General features: G+C 37.9%; 1 long non-coding RNA gene and 1 other non-coding gene across 2 annotated transcripts; both read right to left on the bottom strand.

The window, feature by feature from the left end:
• Nucleotides 1-847: 847 nt before the first annotated feature.
• Nucleotides 848-1,124, bottom strand: LOC121235871. The gene is made up of 2 exons (XR_005934616.1): nucleotides 975-1,124; nucleotides 848-903 (listed from the first exon to the last, which is right to left on the bottom strand). It is a non-coding gene; the product is annotated as an uncharacterized LOC121235871 (long non-coding RNA).
• A 14,417-nt stretch (nucleotides 1,125-15,541) lies between these two features.
• On the bottom strand, nucleotides 15,542-15,646 carry LOC121236254. The gene has a single exon (XR_005934695.1). It is a non-coding gene; the product is annotated as a small nucleolar RNA R71 (small nucleolar RNA).
• Nucleotides 15,647-17,195: the final 1,549 nt, after the last annotated feature.

Genomic DNA, 17,195 nt, shown 5'->3' with positions numbered 1-17,195 from the left:
TTATGAATTTTTGGAAGAGTGTTATGTATTTTTTATGGATCTTGGAAGACTGTTATGTATTTAGCAGGATTTTTGGAAGAGTGTTATGTATTTTTTATGGATATTGGAAGAGTGTTATGTATTTTTATGAATTTTTGGAAGAGTGTTATGAATTTTTATGAATTTTTGTGTTATGTATTTTTTTTGGATCTTGGAAGACTGTTATGTATTTAGCAGGATTTTTGGAAGAGTGTTATGTATTTTTTATGGATATTAGAAGAGTGTTATGTATTTTTATGAATTTTTGGAAGAGTGTTATGTATTTTTATGGATTTTTGGAAGACTGTTATATATTTTTATGGATTTTAGAAGACTGTTATGTATTTTTATGAATTTTTGGAAGACTGTGATGTATTTTTATGGGTTTTTAGAAGACTGATGTAGTTTGGGTATGTTTTGTATGCTCATGGTAGTGAGTTTAGCCCTGATTAACAATATATGTGTCATCTCAAAGCAGTGTAGTAAAACAGTACAAGCAACAATAGTTTTCCAACACAGACATTAACATTAATACAATTAGTACAATTAATATACATTAATCCGTACCATCCATCTACAATTTACTTCTTCAAAATACATTTATAGTCCAAGGCAACCAAATATTATTACAATTGATAACACCCAATAAATACATAATAATATTCGTGCACATCTATTCTCTACGAGCTGCTTTCCAATTTTCTTCTCTTTCTTGTAAAGAACATTCTCTCTCTCAACTAGTTTATCTTTCGTTTTCTGAACTTCATACTCGCGCAACAGTAAATCGTCCTCCCTTTTTCGAGCTACATTCTCTTTTGTGTGTATTTTATCCTCTACCAATTGAAGTATATCTGCCCATATAAAGAATTGACACATTTCTTCTCCCTACATACAAATTGTTAAATATGACAAATTAAAAAGTACTACAAAGTTATGATAAAAAAAATATGTTTTACCGTATTATACTTCGGGCAGGCGTAAAATTTCCTTCCAGGAATTTTGTTAGTATGGGAAGTCTTCAATGGGGCTTTCAACCCACACCAACAAGTTGGTGCTTCGATTTGCAACTCATCAACAACACATGATGATTGACTCGAGGCCACATAGGTGATCTAAATGAAAGATTGAGCAATTTTTATTGAAAACAGATTCCACACACATGATGCATTTGAATAACTACTGAATAATGGCAAAATCAGCATTTCAATAACCCAACCCCCAACACTTCAATAACCCAACACTCAACATTTTAATATCTCAACATGTGTGATTTGAGGGTGGTGCCGGATGAGGCTACCTTAGTTAGCATACTCTCAGCCTGTAGCCAAATTGGTGATCTGGTCATGGAAAAGAAAATCCTTAATTACATATGCAATAACAGTTCAATACATGGGGTCACTCTATATAACTCCCTCATACATGTATGCAAAGTGTGGTGCCCCTAGAATTGCCTTGGATATATTTTACAAGACAGTTCAATACATGCGTTTTGGTACGTTTTCTCCAAGATGTTAATCTAAGATCCAAAAGTAAACAAACCAATCCATATATCTACAGCAAAGAAAACTAGACAGAATAAATAAGCAAGTGCAAACGCATAAATAATATGTGTTTTTGTAATGGTTTTTGTTGGTATATAAATACATGTCGATGGTTTCTTCTAATGGTTTTTGTAATTATTTGCTTTCAAGTCCCTGCTCAGAACATGGTGTTGTTGAGCCATTCCGGCTGATTAATGCGTCATTGGATTGAAGGGAGGCCTTGAACTTTAGGAGGGTTTCTGATTCTGATGCCTCAGAAGAAGAGACCACAAATATGACATGCAAAGAAGTTGGAATGTTTTCATGACATGGATTATTATTTCCTCAAGAGTTCATTCTAATTTTGAGACGCATACAAAAATATGATAATAATCCCATCTAGAGCTTTAGGACCTTTGATTTGTATCATTTCTCAAACCAGAAACTTTTAGCAATTACCCTGTATTTTGACAAATGCAGCCCAAGAAGATCAACAATTACACATGTTAAGAAAAAAAAGCTATACAATCTGCACAGAAATTAGGTTCATCTCAATTCATGCGTTTGCCACACATGTTAAGAAAAAAAGCTCCACACAGATAGCCTTTCTTCCCTCCTTATGACCCTAGAAAAATACAGCGGTGCTAGCAACATCTAAATTTGGTGTAGAAATCAAGTCCAAGCCAAAACGTGGAACAAACTTATGGAGTGTCCAATTCCTCTGTCATTAAATGGTGGCAAAGCAATTCCCTTGTGTGTGAGTAAGATGAAAACACACTTGCCAAACCTATACAATCTGTTTAATTCTCTTAAATCCTGAGCAATTCAGTTTGGAGCTTGGAAAGTTTATAAAATGACATTATCCAAAGCTTTCAGCCTTTTAATGGTGACATTCTAATGCCTAGTATAACAATTCATCTAGCATCCTTTCTAATATGGGAAGAGGTCATCATAGTCCCATAGAAAGCTGAAAAGGCGAAAAGCCTTCTTCAAACATTAGGAATAGATTTGGAATACCAATCAGCCTTCTTCATCGTTGGAAGTACATTAGGAATACCAATCAGCCTTCTTCAAACATATATTTTTTTCATTCCCTTACTGTTCTAGATCATCAACACCATAATAGCTCAACCAAATATCACTTTAGAAGTGATTAAGGGCTCTTACCTAAGAGGACTTTTATCAAACCCGAGGAGGAAACCAAGAGTGGTAATTTTTAACAAAATTATGAATCAGGCTCTCATCTGATTAATACTATTCTAGATCATGAGAAAAATATGATTGAATTTATATCAAGAATTTTATCTCTCAATTGATACGAAGCTCCACGCATATTACCTTTCTTCCCGCCACACATAAATTTGGTCAAAGATCCACTTTCCTTTCGACTGTCCAGAATGTATGAACGAAATCAATGGCACGCAAACAACGAAAATCAATAACCTATGAAAATAACATCAATCAATTGAACCCAAACAAAATCAACAAAATAATAATAAAAAAAACCGAAAATAATATCAAAGGCACCCACAGATCATAGATCCACTTTCAACAAGCATGCACTTAAAATGAACAAAATCAAACCCAAGGAAATCCAAAAATGGTGTATACGAAATCTGCTATTGAAACCCAAAAAAATTGAGCAAAATAAATGAGAAAAATCAAGGCATGGGTTTCGGATTGTACCGTGTTGTTGGTATAGGATCTGGAGAAAAGCTCTGAGCAGCTGCTGGAAAGAGAGCTGTGGGCAATTTCAGAGGGGGTTCGCAGATGGAGGGGAGCGATGGAGACCAGCCATGGAGACGAATCACGATGGGGGGGGGGGGGGGGTGGAGATTTCGGGTTCGGGAGTTAGGGCACAGAGATGGGGAGGGAGTGATGGAGACGATGGGGGGAGATTTCGAGAGTTAGGTTTCCGAGATGGGGAGGGAGCATTGAGACGAATCACGATCGGGGTGGGGGGGGGGGGGGAGATTTGGGGTTCGAGAGTTAGGGCACAGAGATGGGAGTGATGGAGATGATTTGGGGGGGGGGGGGGGGGGGGGGGGGGAGCGGGAATTTCGGGAGTTTAGTTTTACTCGATCATTTTACTCAAAGACCGGGTCTGCCACATCAGCAGGTGCGTGGAGTGGGAGTTAGATCGGCATTATTTATTATTTTGATAAAAATATTATTATAATTTTAAAAAAATTTAAAAATAAAATTAACTAGGCGTATAATATTTAAAAACTGTATATAACATTGCTCAATAATTTAAAGTACAGATACGGATTACTCTCAAGACATTACATTATTAAAGATTGATAATCATATAATTTTAATAATATGAGATGAGAGTTCGTGACTTGTGATTTAAGGTTTTCAATTAATTTGGATCGGTTGGATGAATGATAGGTGTTCTATATCTTGTTGGTGGATATGTACCCTCAACGACCCAAGACAAGTTTAGTGATCTACACGAAATGATTGTTAGCGTCTAAACTCTAAAATTGTTTCTAAACATAATTTAATTTATTAATATTTATTTTAAAATATGGGATTGATAGTGTGTAATTTAATTTCTCCATTTTAAAATACGATTTGGGTTAAGTGTCTCTGTACCTTGAAGTCATAGGTAATCGATCAATTAGAAAAGAAAGGGGGTCTCTATCCCTTGAAGTGTTAGGTAATCCAATCAGACAGCCCGCTTTGATTATTAGGGCAGGTTCTTTTAATTAAAACTTTCTTTGCTTTCAATCCAATCATTCGAATGCTAAATTAACCTCAATCATAAAGACATGTAACCTAACTTTTTGTAACAAATAAAACTAGCAATAAAAACATATTTAAATAACTATTTAATCAAAACTTATTTTTTATGAATTTTTCAAAAATCCCAATTAAATCTATTTTAATTATATTTTAAACAATCTTAGAAATTTGTAAGAAAATCTTATATGGAATATCCTCATAGCATCAGTAGAGCAAATATATATATAAGAGACATTTTTCCGCATATACATAGAGTAGGACCCTAAGAGAACTGGCATCGGACTAGGTAAACACTAGTCATGGCCAAAATATGTAGAGTTTTCCAACAAAATTGCTGCATTGGACTAGCCGAAGATCTGAATTTCAGACTTTGAGCTACAGTATTTGCAAAGTTATTTCTATATTTGGTCAGTATCTGTTCATAGTCATATCTATTATTTTATTATTACGTAACCAACTCCTCTGGTTTCCCTCGTGAATCTCCTTCTCCCAACACCCGCTTTCTCTCTCTCCTTTTCTCCCTTCCGTCTAGCTCCGAATGCCCCTTTCATTGTTTTCTCTCTATTTTTTCACTTCTCTTTCTCTTTCTCTTTTTCTATCTTTCTTTCTTCCCTTTAAATTGGCCCAACACTCCCTCTCTCCCCTTGTAAGGTTCCTTCAAATAACCTACCGTAATTTAAGCAATCCACACGTAATCTCAAACAAGAACATAAGAAAGATACTCTCAAGTCAGGAAATGAATGAGCAAGATTCCATTATAAAACTTGCTGAGAATCTTCGTATGATCAATGTTCAATGTTCAAACTGATAAGCATCCACACACTGCTTATATACTCGTAGGCTATATGGAAGAAACAAAACGCAAACAACAATGATTAAAATGCAACTACAAAAACTAAAGTATACAAAACGCTCCGTTTTATTAAACCCAATTCACAAAACCCAACTGTTTTGCACGCTGAACGATGCCCATCACTTAGCCTCCAAAAATCTCCGTTTCATTAAAGACTTCGTTCCGTTATTTCAGTTATTTTACTTCCTCACGCATTCTTTCTCCAACACTAACCTCCTTCAGCCTTCAAGGTGTGGTTTAGATTCGAATATGAGTTGAGATGAGTTGAGATGGGTTGTGAATAGTAGTGAGATGAGTTGTGAATAGTAATGAGATTTGTGAGTTAAAATTGATGAATAGTAATAAATAGTAGTGAGATGAGTTGAGATAAGTTGAAATAAGTTGATATGGATTGCAAATACAAATCTCTCCTTAAGAGCCACACCCCACTGCAACTCTTCAAGGCCAGCCCCAAGGCACCCGTGACACCGCTTCTCTCCATTTTTTTTCCCTAGTTACGTTACTGCTTTCCTTGTCCGAAGGTTGTCGATTTCTTCTCTCTTGGCTTAGGTTAGGAGCATGTTATGAATTAGATCAACTTGTAAATCAGGAAAATATGATAGGCTATTCGAGGTGCCTGGCCTCCACAATTGTAAACACAATATTACTGGAAATCTCCCCTTTCATGCATTGATAACTGCCATATAAATAGGACTTTACATGGACTTAGTTAATTATTAAGCTGACCCACGACTCCTAATTGACCCACTAAACACACGGACTCAAAACATGAACTGAATAACAAATAACAAATGCTGAATAAAAAACGTGGACATAGCAAATACCAGACTCATCGCATGCCGTGGCCCATGAATCTGCTTACTTAACTAAACACAAATCAAATAACCCCTAAATAAGATAAAGCCCGTAGGCCCAAACCCGGCCCACAACGTTTCAGACAATACCCTAAGGTGTCGTTTGGATTCGAAGATGAGTTGAGATGTGTTGTGAATAGTAATGAGATGGGTTGTGAATAGTAGTGAGATTTGTGAGTTAAAGTTGCAGAATAGTAGTAAGATGAGTTGAGATGAATTGAGATGAGTTGTGAATACAAATTGGGCAAGTTAAGGGTTTATTCTCCTTGCAAGCCATAACAGAGTAGTCGGCAGTTTTGTATTGGTTTGGGATAGAATCTCGACATCAAATATTTCTGGTTGCATCGTTGGGTTGGGACTTGAGATTTTTGCCCTAGACTGCCTCTCCGAGTTGGTCTATTTCGATTTCTATTGTGTGGCAAGGGTAAAAATTCCTATTGTGCCTTGTGGATTTGATTTGATTTGTATTGGCTGATTTTTTTTAAACTCATTTGATCTGTGGTGCTTTCGATGCATAATGTTTAAATTGGTGCTTGCTTTGTGGTCTGATCTGTGCTTTCTCTGGAAATATTCGTTTGTAAATATCGAAGGTTGCTTCCTAATTAAATTTGATTGGGTTATTTCTAGTTACTAGGATTATTTGATTTGATAGTTGGCACGTATGGTTCGGTCAGAAAAGTATGGAAGATTTTGTGTCAATATTCTGAACTGAAAGTGAAGAATGGTTTGGTTGGGTAATTGTCTTCATGGGTTGGCTATGATAATTTTTGTTTTCGATAAGTAGGTTGGCTATGCTAAAATGAAGCTGTCGTGTAGTCTGAGTTGAGTTTATTTTGAGTGAAGTACAATTGGGTTTTTTCGAGTCTATTTAGTTTAATGCATGTTTCAGAGAAGAGTTTGAGCAAACTGTGGGTGATATTTAGTTGCAAAAAACAGAGATCTAATTTATGAGGAAGTTTATCAAAATTGATAATCCATTGGATTGGTTTAACTTGGAATGCCGATGGTTGCTATGTTGGTTGAACAATGTTGTGATTGGGGCTGTGAGGATTATTCTGCATGGTGCAGGCTTTTTATCAGAAGATATTAATTGGTCTTATAGATGTTAAGTTCAATTTGGAGTTTGAGTATATTAATTGGTCTTATACATGTGGCTGGGAGCAACTATGATTTTTTATTTTTGGGTAAACATTGCTAGTATTTGCATGTGGTATGTATGGCAGCTAATACTTGACAGTTTTTTTATTTGATACTAGAACTGGATAGTTTTGTATTAAATGGAATAACTGGACAGATTTGATGGACTTTCCTTTGGTTAGATACTACAACTGGACAAATTTTGTATTTGCAATATTTCAGTCAAAGTGACATGTTTTGTATTCTAATGTTAAGTTTGGAAATGGCATGTATAGTGGGTTGGATTTATGTTCTCTATTGTTTTACATTTGCACTGAATTTGGAAATGGCATGTATAAGTTTTGTATTTGCACTAAGTTTGAAAATGACATGTTTTGTATTCTAATGTTAAGTTTTATTTTTGCACTGAGTTTGGAATGGCTATTGTTTATATTTGCACTGAGTTTGGAAATGACATGTTTTGTATTCTAATGTTGAGTATTATATTTGCACTGAGTTTGGAAATGACATGTATGATGAATTGGATTGAGTTTGTTGTATGAATTGGATTGGAACAACTAGACAGTTTTGTATTAGCTTAGCATGCTCTTCATGGTTGCTGAAACTCTTGACATTTCTGTTGTGTGAGGAGGTAAAGAACAATTTTTAGATTTTTCCAATTGAAACATATGACGACAGTTTCTGTTGCTCAAATTCTGAGTTGGATTGGATTTATGTATAGTGGGTTGGATTTATGCTCACAATCCTGGGTAGCAATTAATGATCCCTCTACATAAATGGTGTCTATATCCAACAAACCAAGAAGAAATTGCAGAAACCATTGAGTGGAGAAGACCGGGCCTCCACTTGTGATCCTTCTCCCTATTTCATTTTTCATTTTGTTTTCAGTTTCTCTCACTCTCCCATCTTGACCAATCACTTTGATCCAAATCTATGCTTCAAAACCCACAACTGGGACTAATTTTGACTTTTTTTAATCAGTTTCAGAGACCCAGTTTGTTGGAGAAATCAACACAATGGAAGTGATAAAAGCGGTAATAAAAGAGTACACTTTACGCACTCAGTGACACCAAGAATTTAATGTGGTTCGGCAACTATCTACGTCCATAGAAAAGAGCTTCACTAATAAATAGTGGTACACAAGAAAATATTACAGAGGAGAAGGATCACACTCCACTCAACTCTCTTCTTTTCTCTCAGAGCTCTCCAGGCTTTCTCTCTCTTTTCTCTTCTTCTTGGGTGTGATTGAAGCTCTCGCATGGAGCTTCAATTTATAGGCAAATATTAGTGTGAATGCATTTAATTGCATTCAATATGTAACTGCATTTGCAGTTACTTGTTTGGGGTTGAGGGTTAAGCGCTGAGCAGCAGTTGTTGACTGCTCAGGCTTGGCATGGACTTCAACAATTCTCCCCCTCCATGCCCATTTACCTAGATGCTCTCCATCCTAGCTATGTCTCTGCATATCTCAAGCTTCCGCTGCGGCAATGTACTCTGCCTCTGTTGTAGATAACGCAACCCACTTCTGCAATTTGGTCTACCAAGAGACAGCTCTTCCTGCAAAAGTGAAGAGAAATCCCGAAGTAGATTTCCTGCTATCAAGATCTCCTGCCATATCTGAATCTGTATAGCCTTCCAAAACTGGTTTAGCTCCCCCAAAACACAAGCACATATTCGATGTACCTTTGAGGTACATGAGAATCCCCTTGGCTGCTTCCCAATGATCCTTTCCTGGATTTAAAAGGAATCTACTCACGATGCCTACAACATGAGCAATATCTGGTCTGGTACAAACCATTGCATACATCAGGCTTCCTACTGCTGAAGAGAAGGGGACTGCTTCCATTTCTTCAATCTCTTTCTTTGAAGAAGGACACGAGCTCTTGCTCAACTTGAAGTGGTTAACAAGTGGAGTAATGACTGGCTTAGCATCTCCCATGTTGAAATGTCTGATGACCCGTTCAACATATTTTTGTTGTGATAGCCACACCCTTTTGGCTTTTCTATCACGAACAATCTTCATGCCCAAAATTTGCTGTGCTGGGCCTAAGTCCTTCATGTCAAAGGACTTGGATAGTTCCTTCTTTAGTTTGTTAATCTTGGACATATCCTCACCAACGATTAACATATCATCAATGTAAAGGAGTATGACAAACTTGTCATCCTGGAACCTTCGAACATAGACACACTGATATGCAACAAGTCTCTTGTAACCATGACTCATCATGAATGAGTTGAACTTCTTGTACCATTGCCTCGGCGCTTGCTTGAGGCCATAAAGACTCTTCTTTAGCTTGCAGACTAAGTGATCTTTTCCTGGAGCTTCAAACCCTTCTGGTGCTCCATATAGATTTCCCCCTCCAAATCTTCATAGAGAAAGGTTGTCTTCACATCCATCTGTTTGAGTTCCAAATTCAAGCTGGCTACCAATCCGAGTATGACTCGAATTGACATCATTTTCACCACCGGAGAAAATATCTCGTCAAAGTCGATTCCCTTCTTCTGCTGAAATCCTTTGACAACCAATCTGGCCTTGTACTTTATCAGCTTTCCTTGGCCATTTTTCTTCAGCTTGAACACCCATTAGGACTTTTTTTCCTTCAGGAAGTTTCACCAACTCATAGATCTGATTTTTCTGCAAAGAACTAATCTCTTCTTGCATTGCCAGGCTTCTATCAGCATGAGTTTGAACTTCCTGGAAGCTCTCTGGCTCCCCCTCATCAGTAAGCAGAATATAGTCTGATTCCGGATATCTCATCGATGAAATCAATAGGCGGCCTCTTGCCGATCTTCTTGGTTGAGCTTCATCACCATCTAACCCTTGTGGTGGTACACCAGTTGCTGGTGGAAAGGGTTCTTGCTCCCCCTGCTTGACACCCTAAGATTCTTCTTCTGCTTCTAGATCTCGATCCTGCATATCTTCATTATCTGTGGCAAACTGTAATGGTGCAGGATTTGGAGTACTGGTTTTCATGGAACACAATGTCCATACTTCTGACAATTCTCTTTGTCACTGGATCCCATAACTTGTATCCGAATTCTTCATCTCCATATCCAACAAAGATACATAGAGTTGACTTGACATCGAGCTTCTGTCTCAGCTCTTTGGATATGTGTGCAAAGGCTTTGCACCCAAACACTTTCAGGTGAGAGTAAGAGACATCTTTTCCCGACGAAACCTTCTCAGGAACTTCAAATTTCAGTGGTGCAGAAGGTGATATGTTGATCAGGTAACAGGCTGTTACCTCCCAATGACTCTTCTTCCATGGGACCACATACTTCAGAGTGTACTAGACTCAACTACTCTGATATTCTCTTAGTAGAGGAATTAAACGAGACTCTGCATTGTTTGTCAAACAAACAGTACTCACAAGGGTTTAACGCTGTTCCTTTGGCAACTTTGATGAGTGCTTCTTCATAAGCGTATCCGACCCTTTCTCACCCATGTGTCCGAGTCTCTTGTTCCACAGATTTGGTGAAGCCTCGTCTTTCGCTGCATTGAGGCTATCAAAACCAATCTTCACATGGGTTTTGTACAACGTACCGCAAATATGTCCTCGGGCGACAACCATGGCACCTTGTGACAGCTTCCAAGTGCCATTGCTGAAGTAGCTGTCATAACCCTATCGATCAAGGGCTATTCCCGAAATCAGGTTGAGCCGAAGATCAGGAATGTGTCGAACATCTTTCAACACCACGGTGCAACCAACGTTGATTTTTATTTGCATTTCGCCAACTCCCACGATCTTTGAGGAACTGGCGTTCCCCATTCTTACCGTACCAAAGTCTCCTGCTTTGTTCGTAGTGAAAAATTTACTATGGGAAGTGGCGTGGTATGATGCTGCTGTGTCTACCACCCACTCAACATCGTGGCTTGCAACGTGCAGATATGTCTAGTCACTGGTGGAGAGTATTGCCACATCTCCAGAAAGAGTGACAAGGGTTTCAATCTTCTTTCTTCAGCTTACTGCTTTGACCTTGCTCCCTTAAAAACTTGCGGTAGTGTTTCCTCATGTGGCCTTCTTTGCCACAATGGTAACATTTCATGTTACCCGTTTGTTGGTTCCTACTACTGCTGGACCTTCCACGTGGTTGAGACTTCCCTCTGTTTCTGCCTCCACGTCTCCCTCTACATTACCTTGAGGCCTTTCTCTACTCTCGGTGAGAAGCGTATGAGATTGATTCATGCTCGTCTCCTTTCGTCTGACCTCTTCATTAAACAGGACATCTTTAACCATCGTCATAGTGAGTTTACCATCTGGAGTAGAGTTACTTAGGGAGACTACCAGCGTCTCCCAACTATCTGGTAATGAACTGAGAAGTAACAGGGCTTGTTCTTCATCGCCAAGATTCAATTTGACGGACTCGAGCTGGTTAACTAGGTTTTGAAATTCGCTAGTGTGCTCGGCAACAGAGGTGTCACTTTTCAACTTCAAGTTAACAAGTTGTCTCATGAAGAGGGGCTTGTTTCGAGTAGTCTTAGTTTGATACATATCTTCTAACTTTTTCCAGAGGTTATATGCATCCGTCTCCTGGTCCATGTGGTGAAAGACACTATGGTTGATCCATTGCCTGATCTGATCGATAGTCTTCTTGTGCATCTTTTTTCACATTTGATCCGTAACTTCATCTGACTTCTTCCCTTCATCTTCCAAGGGGTCAGACAGATCTTTACAGTTCAAGAGATCCTTCATCCGAGGTCTCCAAAGACTGTAGTTTGAGGCAGTCAGCTTTATCATGGCGCTTGATGCTGAATCCTCCATGAATTTAGACTGATTCTATATACAAAATGCAAGTACAGGATCCTTGAGGTGGAATATCGCAAAACGGATAGCACCATTATGTCCGGAACGCTTGATTTTGTTGGAAACTGTCTTGTTTCGTCAAAATCGGACTTAGATAGCACAATGAATGAGCAAAAGAACCACAATAGGAACTCTGTCGCATGTGCAGCGCGTGGCCCGACAAACAGTGCATAGGCGCGTGTAACTCACGCGCCTCTCTAGGGTTAGGGGCGCATGTACTTAATGAGCAAGGACTTCTCTGGAGCGCCTGCGGCGCGTGGTACTCGTGGGGGTCACGCGCTCGGTCCTTACTGGGCGCCTGTGACGCGTGTCGAGAGTGGGAATCACTCAACGACCTTCAGACTGCGCGTGGGGGCACGTGCAACGTATGTTCGGCCTCTGGTTTTCACTGCTTTTCTTGTTTCGATGAGACGAACACAGTGGTATGCTCAAATTTTTAAAGTAAGCAACACACTAAAAATGAGTTTTCTCTAAAAAACTCCTCCCAACAACAACTCTGATACCACTTGTTGGGAAAATTAACACATCGGAAGGGATAAAAGCGGTAATAAAAGACTAAACTTTACGTACTTAGTGACATCAAGAATTTAACGTGCCTCGGCAACTGCCTACATCCACAGAAAAGAGCTTCACTAATAAATAGTGGTACACAAGAAAATATTACAGAGGAGGAGGATCACTCTCCACTCAACTCAACTCTCTTCTTTTCTCTCAGAGCTCTCCGGGCTCTCTCTCTCTTTTCTCTTCTTCTTGGGTGTGATTGAAGCTCTCGCATGGAGCTTCAATTTATAGGCAAATATTAGTGTGAATGCATCTAATTGCATTCAATACCTAACTGTATTTGCAGTTACTTGTTGGGGGTTGAGGGTTGAGCACTGAGCAGCAGTTGTTGACTGCTCAGGCTCGGCATGGACTTCAACACAGTTGACTGCAACTCCGCTTGTTGAATCGACGATCGCACACTGGTTCTTTGACAAAGTAGTAGCAATTTTAATGTGAACTTCAGTTGTTTCTGTATCTGGGTTTTGATAGTTTTTATCAGGTTTTATAGGTTTGAAGCTTATGGTCAGCTTCATGATTGCTTTTCTTTTTCAGTTGGTATTAGAGATGGAGGATCAGGAGCCCCATTTGGGAAATTAAAGAATCAATTGTGAGTTAGTTTATCGATCTTCATATAGTTGTGTATCTTTCTTTTTATCAAAGTTGAGATTGTATAATCTAATATCTGATCCGAATTTATTCATTTGTACAAAATTGCTACAAATTATGCAAATAAAATTTTCTAACGATGTTAGAAAAAAAATATTTAGTTTTGCAATGCTTTTTTTGTTTTTTTTTTTCCCGAAAAATCATCATGCAGTATTTTGACTGTTAGAAGTAAATCTGAAGAGGGATTGTTATGTATTGGACATGATTGTGCATGTATTGGACAAGATTGTGAAGACAATTCGAGATTTTTCAATAGTAGTTGATAAGTGTGATTTTTATGTAATTTTTATTACTTTCATTTATAAAAAGTGTCAGTTTTCCTTCAATTGTATTAATTTTATTTTATTTCTATATATATTTTTTTATTTTCTTGAATTTGAAGAAATGAGAAGATTTAGTGCGAAAGGAGAGATTTTGGTACAAAAAACGAGACTACGGATCCAGACTGACGAGAGGTGTCAAGATCTGAAGAGAGCCGATGAGATTTAGGCGAGGAGACCCAATGGCGACTAGAATTGGCGATAAGAGTTAGGCGATGAGCGATATGTTTTACCTCCTGGGTAAGAAGACTTGACGACAAGTTGCTTTGGGTGGTTAGATTTGATGATCAGTCTAAACGACAAACTTAAAAGACCTAAATGATATCATGGGCAATAACTAGCAAAAGCGAGCAGCTTTACCGCTCGATAGGTTGGTGAGATGAGTCTTTCATCTTGGCTAGGAACCTTACATCTTGGCCATTCGGCGAGGAGACCAGTTATATTCAATGCACACGGATCTACCTGGTGGGACCCTTTCGAGTTTTGCAATCAATTTGATGATCATTAAATTCTCCTGAATTTCGCAAATCAAGCCGCTTATTACTGAATCTTCCATTTTAGATAATTTCGTTATTCTTGGGATAATTTTCTTTCATATTAACATTTATTTTTAAAAACTATTTTCCAGATCTTTAGGCTAGATTGTAGCTGCATTTATCTTGTTTCTGGATTTGAATTTTGATATCTATTTAATCTCGGGTTGTGGGATGAATAGGAGAGAGTCTAAGTTTTAGAGTCCAGTTTCTTAGTTTTAGTTTTTATTCCTTGAGTTTATTTCAAGGAGGCAGATCTGGGGAGGAGGTAAAAGCTGCATGCTTCATCAACCGACTCCAACGAAGAACACTAGTTTTATTCTTTTTCTTTTCAGTTTCATTATGAAGTAATTTTATTTTCTAGAGCTTTGATGTAGTCTAGCATTAAACACACAATTTATATTCTAAGTTATTTATTTTCAATATTTCCATAATTGAGTGTTTATTCCTTGTTTTTAATACTTGCAATTTTCTATTTAATTATTGTTCGATCTATTGAATCCCAATGAGATCTAGGATTAAGTACCATTAGTTGAGCAAAAGTAGAGATACTTTATTACAATTAATGTGATTTTCAAGAAAAATTCAAAGAACTTAATGAGTCTCCAATTAGTTAAATTCACATAGAGATATGATGAGTTATTAGTCAGAGATATTTTTAATATTATTCGAGGGAAGATATTGAATAATTATGTAATTTTTATCATCAACTTGAGATAATTAGAATTTTATAACAAGGAAGAATATATTGTGTAGGATTTACTAGGTGAAATTAAAAGCTCTAGATCTATTTTTATTATATTTACAATCTTAGATTTTATGCTCTTTTATTCTTAAATTTATTTTTGTTAAGTATTTCAATTTAATTTAGATAGTAGAATCTTTCCATTTTTTTCGGTTTTCTAAATTGTAATTGATTTAGTAAATCTCAATACTCAATAACAAAATTAATCTCTGTAGGTTCAACATCCGTTTTCTTTAAAACACTTTACTAATTGTTACGATTTTGTACATTTGCAAATATTTTCAGCATAACAAGTTTTTGGTGTCGTTGCTAGGGATTAATTACTTGTTATTGATATTGATACTAGCTAGATTGTTACTAATTTGGATTTTATTTTATTTATTCTTAAAAGTTGTTTGAATAGACCTCATTTTTGCTTTTCTTTTATTTCTATTTCAAGATTTAGAAGTGTATGCCCCGATCTAAACCATTAGAGCTTACACTTTTCGATCCTGATATACAAGCCAATAACTTTGAAATCAAACCGGCCATGATTCAAATAATTCAACAAACAGTCCAGTTTAGGGGGCTGTCACAAGAGGATCCTAATGTCCATATTGTAAATTTCTTAGAAATTTGTGATACTTTTAAACACAATAGAGTGACAGATGATGCAATTCGATTGAAACTTTTTCCTTTCTCACTTAGGGAAAAAGTAAAAATTTGGTTGAACTCTTTGCCGCCCGGCATCATCACCACTTGGGAAGAGTTGGTACAAAAATTCTTAACAAAATATTTCCCTCTGGCCAAGACAAAGAAGTTAAGGAATGATATTATTACCTTCACTCAATTTGAGGGTGAATCATTATGAGGCATGAGAGAGATACAAAGACTTATTGCACAAGTGTCTGCATCACGACCTCCCAACCTGGCTTCAGGTACAGACATTTTACAATGGTTTGTGTGACGCCCCGACTCCCACATACAAAAAAAAAAAAAACAAGGGAATCGTGACGTCAGGATGATGACAACACGGTCACGCATTCCAACGAAATGTGCTCAAGTGTGTGTGCAACATGCAAAGGTGCACAATAAAAGTCGCAGCGGATAATACAAATAAGTCAACTAAGTACCAGAAATTTAAATACAAATATTTAACACAATTTATCTTTAAAAATTATACAGTCATCCCAAATATAATACAGAAGGTAAATACATAAATTGATAAAACCATAACTCACTAAACAGGAGCAATCCCAGATCACTCCTCCAACGGAGCCAAGCTAAGGCTCGTCATCATCATCTGCATCAAAATCTGCGATACCATAAAATGGTACCACAGGTAAGTATAAACCAAACAACTCTCGGGATAAAAATACATTAATGCAACCAACAATATAACAAAATACATTTAGCCATAAAATACCATTTTTTTCCCAGAAAAATGATTATTTCCAACACACGTCAAAAATCCCATTTTGGCCCAAAATATCCGTAAAACCTTTTCCCATAAAATGATTCACACAAACAACCCATTTATCGGACACTGTAGGCGGGAATCGCAGGCGGGACTCTACCACCGTCCCTGCTTACCACCATCCCTACCGCGTGCACCGTAGGCGGGAATCACAGGCGGGACACAACCACCATCCCTGCTTACCACCATCCCTACCGCGTGCACCGTAGGCGGGAATCGCAGGCGGGACTCTACCACCATCCCTGCTTACCACCATCCCTACAGTTCCTTTACACACAATGAATACTTAACAGAGCACTGTAGGCGGGAATCACAGGTGGGACTCTACCACCGTCCTTGCTTACCACCATCCCTACCGCGTGCACCGTAGGCGGGAATCACAGGCGGGACAGAACCACCATCCCTGCTTACCACTATCTATCGCGTGCACCGTAGGCGGGAATTGCAGGCGGGACTCTACCACCATCCCTGCTTACCACCATCCCTACAGTCTCTTTTACTTTTACTCACATGAAAATCCAATTTTCAATAAACACATGAACATGTATGCAATCATGCGAAAACCCAGTTTTCTTTACAAACATGATCATGCATGCAGTATGCGATGTACATGAACAAGCCATAACCAACAACCAACAACCACAATTCACAATGCAAACAAACACAACTCCGTCCACAATCCATCCGACCCCCGAAACTCCTCGGACTCAGTCTGACAAAACAAACCAATTCACAGATAATATGTGTTAGTGCAAAAATATATTTAAATCACGAAAGTTCTTTAAGGAAAATACTTACAGTGCAATATAACAATTTCCGAAGGATCACGAAGTTGAAAAATGGGACGTTTGAGCAACACCACAGTGTAAAATACACTGTGGCCGTGGGTCACAAATACCAACTTTCAAACGGAGACAAACGAAGACCCAAGATTGATAGGGTAGGGCCTAGGGAGGTCGGTGAAGCCAATGGTGGTGGTAGTTTGCCGTGGGTG

Source organism: Juglans microcarpa x Juglans regia, chromosome 6D (genome assembly GCF_004785595.1).
Source record: "Juglans microcarpa x Juglans regia isolate MS1-56 chromosome 6D, Jm3101_v1.0, whole genome shotgun sequence".
NCBI lineage: Eukaryota > Viridiplantae > Streptophyta > Magnoliopsida > Fagales > Juglandaceae > Juglans > Juglans microcarpa x Juglans regia.
This window is presented reverse-complemented; position numbering and strand designations above follow the sequence as displayed.